This window comes from Lepus europaeus, chromosome 21 (assembly GCF_033115175.1).
Source record: "Lepus europaeus isolate LE1 chromosome 21, mLepTim1.pri, whole genome shotgun sequence".
Classification (NCBI taxonomy): domain Eukaryota; kingdom Metazoa; phylum Chordata; class Mammalia; order Lagomorpha; family Leporidae; genus Lepus; species Lepus europaeus.
Window position 1 is genome coordinate 45,078,160 of NC_084847.1, and position 6,000 is coordinate 45,084,159.

At 50.5% G+C, this 6,000-nt stretch overlaps 1 pseudogene; it reads right to left on the reverse strand.

The window, feature by feature from the left end:
* The window catches only part of LOC133750523 (proline-rich nuclear receptor coactivator 1-like), a 28,328-nt pseudogene extending 23,533 nt beyond the window's left edge, over nucleotides 1–4,795 (reverse strand).
* Nucleotides 4,796–6,000: the final 1,205 nt, after the last annotated feature.

Consider the following 6,000-nt stretch of genomic DNA (forward strand, 5'->3'; position numbering starts at 1 on the left):
AATAAAAGTTAAAAAAATCAATTGTATACTACCATCATCAACAGGTAGACACTGATTTGAAATTTAAAATAGCCTACTGAAATGAAAACTCGTAAACCCTATGAATAAAATACACAGTATGTTGGCTGAGGACTAAAATGCTGATGAAGGAAACTAAAGAAGATCTAAGTAAATACACTGTGCATAGGACTGGAAGACTGAATATTATTAATATAACATTTCTTCTAAAATGGTTCTAGGTTTAACACAATCTAAATAAAAAAAAATAACCAAAAAAAACCTCCAGCAAGAAGTTTTTTAGGAAAAAAAAAAACAAACCTGAATGTATTTAGGAAAACTCACGACAACTATCAACTCCACCATGAAAAACAAGGAACTCTGTGAAATGACAACTGTCTTTCCAGACTTTCAATAAACCTACAATAACCAAGACCTTGCTTTCGGATTCCTGAAGAAAAAAAAAAAACAGAAGAAACATGTTTCAATGGAGTAGGATAGTGAATCCAAAAGTAAACCTCATGCCAAAACACATAAGCAACCATTGTTAAAACTACAAAGAGAAATAAACAAAGGCGCTATTACACTCACAGATGTCAAGACATCTCTTTCGTTACCAGATCAGCAGTCAGACCATCAGTAAGGATGTAGCTGAACAGAACAGCACCAGAATCAACCAAGCATTGAACGGATCCTTCGAGGATGCTCCGTCCACAGCAATGCAACACGACACTCTTCTCAGACCCACATGGCACATCCACTCTGACCACATTCGCCACTGTACAGCAGACCTCAACTCCTAAGGAAGAGTCGCCACACAATGTAAGGTCTCAGATCACAATGCAACCTCTCTACTGAGAGGTCAGTAGGAAAAGGCTGGAAAATCCGCCCGGCACCACGACTCAATAGGCTAATTCTCCACCTAGCAGCACCCACACATCAGGTTCTAATCCCGGTCTGGGCGCCAGATTCTGTCCTGGTTGCCCCTCTTCTAGGCAAGCTCTCTGCTATGACCCGGGAGTGCAGTGGAGGATGGCCCAAGTGCTTGGGCCCTGCACCCCATGGGAGATCAGGATAAGTACCTGGCTCCTGCATTTGGATCAGCACGGTGCGCCGGCCACAGCGTGCTAGCTGCAGTAGCCATTGGAGGGTGAACCAATGGCAAAAGAAGACCTTCTCTCTGTCTCCCTCTCTCACTGTCCACTCTGACTGTTAAAAAAAAAAGAAAAGGCTGGAAAATCCCAAATACTTGCAAGAAGAACAATCAACCAACCTCAAAATGACACATTTATAAATCTCAAATTAAAAAATCATTCAAACGAAATGGAAACTCTATCCTGCCCATTTATAGTAATGGATGCATATTTTAGAAAAGAACCACCAAGATCCATGAGCTACACTTTCACCCTAGGAGATCAGACGAAGAACAGCAACTTAAACACTTAAAGCAAGGTGAGGAAAATCAAATCAATCATGGAGAGATACAAGTACAAGTCGATGGGACAGAAAAAGCTCAATCACAGAAAAACGTTGACAAAACTAACATTTGGTTCTTTGAACACATCCACAAAATTCGTGAACTTCTTCTCAGCACCAACCAATAAAAACGGTGCAAGTTAATGAGTTGGTTAATGAAACGGTGCCACCATGACTCCATGGACAAGATAACTATAAAGGAATAGTATGAACAACTCTGTGACCAAAAATTATATAAGATAAATGAACTGTGTGAATGCCTTGAAATGCAGAATATGCCAAAATCCATACAATGAGAAAGGAAAAACAGGAATGCTTCCATAATTACTAAGGAAGTTATAATTTATAATAACTAGAGTAACACATAATTATAAAGTATCATAAAATGTATTAGATATGAGCTACTGTATTCACATACCCCATTTCTGCTCAGCTAAAAAGAAACAGTGGGCAGAAAAGTACTTATGAGACCTGCCTTGTGGCATGGTAGGTTACGACACTGCCTGGAACAATGTCATTCCATATAGAAGCCAACTGGATTCCTGCCTGTTATGCTTTTTTTAAAAGCTTTATTTATTCATTTGAAAAGCAGACTTACATAGAGTCAGAGGGAGAGAGAAAGAGATAGAGAAGGTCTTCCATCCATGCGTTACTCCTCTGATGGAAGCGACAGCCGGAGCTGAGTGGATTTGAAGCCAGGAGCCAGGAGCAGTTCCTCCAGGACTCCCACTCAGGTGCAGGGGCCCAAGGACTTGGGCCCTCTTCTATTGCTTTGCCAGGCCACAGCAGAGAGCTGGATTGGAAGTGGAGCTGCTGGGACTCGAACTGATGCCTATGTGGGATGCTGGTACATGCAGGAGCAGCTTCATCCACTAAGCCATGGCTGCTCCCACCCACCCCCCAGTCCCCATCAACCCAGGCTGTTCCCACTTGAGATCCAGCTGCCTGCTCAAATGCCTAGAAAAGCAGAGGAAGCACCCCAAGGACTTGGGCCCCCTGAACTTGCACTGCAGTACTAGATAAAGTATCTGGCTTCTGCTCCCAGCTGGCCCAGCTCCAGCCATTGGAGCCACCTGGGGTGTGAACCCATACCCTGAAGATCTCTCCTGCACTGCCTCATCTAGAACTCTGCCTTGCAAACCAATTGTCCCATAGGAAAAAAAAATCTAGTACTTATATGAGGTGTCAGAATCTTGGGGCAGGCTGGAAGAGAGCACAGAGGGATTCTTGGCGTTTCTCTAAGCTTCTGCTTTCTCCTCCATGTGTGCAGTCTGTGAAAATTCACCAGATTACATTCCAGTTAATTCGAGCTCCCCATGCCCCCGTGTTCCTGCACACACATCCTTACACTGCCAAACAACCTAGAGCAGAGATGCTGTGAGTCAAGGCCTCTTCTATGGCCGCCAAGGCCACATCTGGCCAGGCACAGAAAATCCCCCAAACCAACCCAGCTCCCAACCCCCCTCTCACACACCCCCTGGGGCTCCTGTCACTCTCTCCCTCCTTTCCTCTCCCCCACGTGCCTTTCTTCCCCTCCCTTCCTCCCCTCCCCACCTTCATTCTCTCCACTTCCTCTCTTCTCCCGCCTCCCCTTTGTTCTCCCTCTCCTCCACCTTCTACCCAGTGACACCCCACACACACCCCCTCCCCGCACTCTGCACCCCGAACCACACCTACCCCACGAAGGGAAGTCCACCGCGCCAAATCCCCACACAAAGAGCATTTCTGTTCCTCAGGAACCAGAACCAAGTCCTGAGATGTAGTCTTCAGGAAGGGGCCGAAGCAGAGGTCTGCGCCTATAAGTTTCCAGAAGCCGAAGGTAACTGATGCGGCCGCCTCGGGCCGCAGCCTCACCTGATACTGGCCTGAGCCTGGGGGGCCCTGGGCTCCTCAGGTTCGGCCACCAGCATCAAAGACTGCTCCTCAAGGCTCACTCAAGCCCTGGGCAGGAGCGGACACGGCGCTGACTCCCACCCATGCACCGAGGGCAGAAGCAGCCGCACCTGTGGGTGCACTTTCGGGTCAAAGCGCCGGGTGCAGGCGCACTCCTCACTGGCTATTGCCATGGAGCCACGGGATGCATCTGTGTGCTGCCGCATCCAGCGCCCGAAGCCCCAGGCCAGCTTCAGCTGCTCCTGCTCCAGGTTGTGGTCCAGGGAGGCAGCCGCTGAGGCCCGGGTACTCTGGACCTGGGCTCCCTGCCTCCCTTCCTCCCTCGTGGGAGTCCTGAATGGAGCTCCTGCCTCCTGACTTCTGCCTGATCCAGTGCTGGCCTCAAAGCCATTTGGAGAGAGAAGCAGTGCAGGGGCATCGCCAGCACTCTTTCTCTCTCTCTCAGTGATCGTCCATCTGGGGGTTCACCCCTCAGGTGGCTATAAAGGCCAGGGCTGGGCCGGGCCAAAGCAGAAGCCAGGGACTTTTTTCTGGTGCTCCATTTTGGGTTCAGGGGCTTAAGTCCTTGGGCCATCTCCCTCTGCTTTCCCAGGCGTATTAGCAGACAGCTGGATCCCAGGGGGAACGGCTTCCAGGAGGGGCCGGCACTGTGGGGTAGTGGGTCAAGCCACCACCCACAGTGCCGGCATCCCATATGATGCCGGTTCGAGTCCTGGCTGCTCCACTTCTGATGCAGTTCACAGCTATCGTCTGGGAAGGCAGTCGAAGATGGCCCAAGTCCTGGGGACCCTGTCCCCATGCAGGAGACCCCAGGGAGGCTCCTGGCTCCTGGCTCCTCACCGCGCCAGCCACTGCAGCCAACTGTGGAGTGGACCAGAAGATGGATAACCTCTCTCTCTCTCTCTCTCTCTCTCACTCTCACTCTGCCACTCTGCCTCTGCCTCTCATCCTCTCTGTGTGTAACTCTGAATTTCAAATAAATAAAAAAGACTTTTTTAAAAAGTAAAAAATTAAAAAAGTAAAACCTAGCTAATTGTAAAGAAAATACTACATCAAGGCCAACTACTAGAGTTTATCTGGAATTTGATACTATATGCATTACATACACCATTAACACAAAATTTGAAAAAGAATTTAACTCAGTGCTCTCACACAGCTGCTTGCACCCTGGGGACCCTTCCAGACCGTCCACACAGCACGACCGACCGCGACTCCACCTGCGCCTTTGGGACCCAAGAGCAACAGGCACGCCGGCAGCAAAGACCCCAGCGGGAAACCGCAACAGCCGCACGTCACTCACCTCCAAAGTGGGTGCCGGTCTGCTGGTGGCACAGAGGTCCGCGAAGGCCGTTGCTTCCGGCAGGGGCTTAAGAAGAGAACCGCGCCTGAGAAATGGCGCGATAGCCTCGGACCCGCACCCTCTCCCCATCTTGGTCTGACCCTGGGGCCGCTGGGTTCCCTCAGGCTCAGGCTTGGCCAGCAGCGTCGAGGACAGATCCTCTCCTCACGGCTTTTGCAGGCTCTCCGGCAGGAGAGGACGCGACGCTGCCTCTCACCTGAGCACCGCGGGGCAGTCTGGGCCAGGCGTGCGGGTGCCCTTCCGGGTCACAGCACCGGGCGCAGGCGCACTTCCCACTGGCCGTCGCCATGCGCCCAGGGACACATCTGCACACTGCTGCATCCGGCGTCGGAAGCCCCAGGGCCACTTCCAGTCTTCCTCATCTACATAGTGAGTATTTGGCTTACTGGGCATTTTTGGTTCTTGGAGCAGGTCATGTAGTTGGTGCTGTTCCTGCCGGAGCAGAAGCTCTGGGCTGCTCTTTCCCCAGCTCCCCTGCTGTTAAGAAGTCAGAGGATTCTTCCTCCTCTCCTTTTGATTTCCTGGCTGAGATCTCCAGGAGTGCATTTCGCTAGGCTCCTATTGTCCCTTAACTAGCTGATCTCTCCCTGTGTTGTGCACTCCTGGGGACAGGGATCCTGCTGTCTTTCCTTCCCTGTAAGTCGCGCAGTCTGTGTGCAGCTGAACGACTTCACATTGTCTTTTCTGAAGGTTTACTAACCCAGGCAGAGTGAGATCCAGGAATTAGAGGACTGATGTTTCTCTTCAAGAGATGGAATCTCGCTGAGCGGTGTCAGGGAGGGTCTTCCTCACAGGATGATGGCTGCTTAGGCAGTGTCCACGTGCTGGGGGGAGTGGAGTGAAATCTGGGCACGTGCGGGAGGAGTGGCAGACCCCCGATGTGGGGTGAGTCTCTGAGCCTTGGCTTCCTAATCTGTGTAGAAGGGATGGCAGTGACTGTGTGTGTCCCGAGTTTGCACTGTCCTGGATGCCTGTCGCTGCTGCCGCGGTCATCTCAGGTCTAGGAATGCCCGGCATTCAAACCAAGGCACCTTGCAGCTTCTGTCCGCCTCTGACCTTTTATGGTGCTGGGTTCTGTACCCGGATGGAGGGTTGTAGCAGACCCTGAGTTTTCTTTGTAAAAGCTTTTTGGCTTTTTGAAAATTCAAGTTGGAGCATTTTTTAAAAATTGCTTGTTTATTATGTAAGAGGCCGAGTGACAGAAAAAAAGAGAGAGAAATCTTCCATCCAGTGGTTCACTCCCCAAATGCCTGCAACAGCCAGGGCTGGGCCAG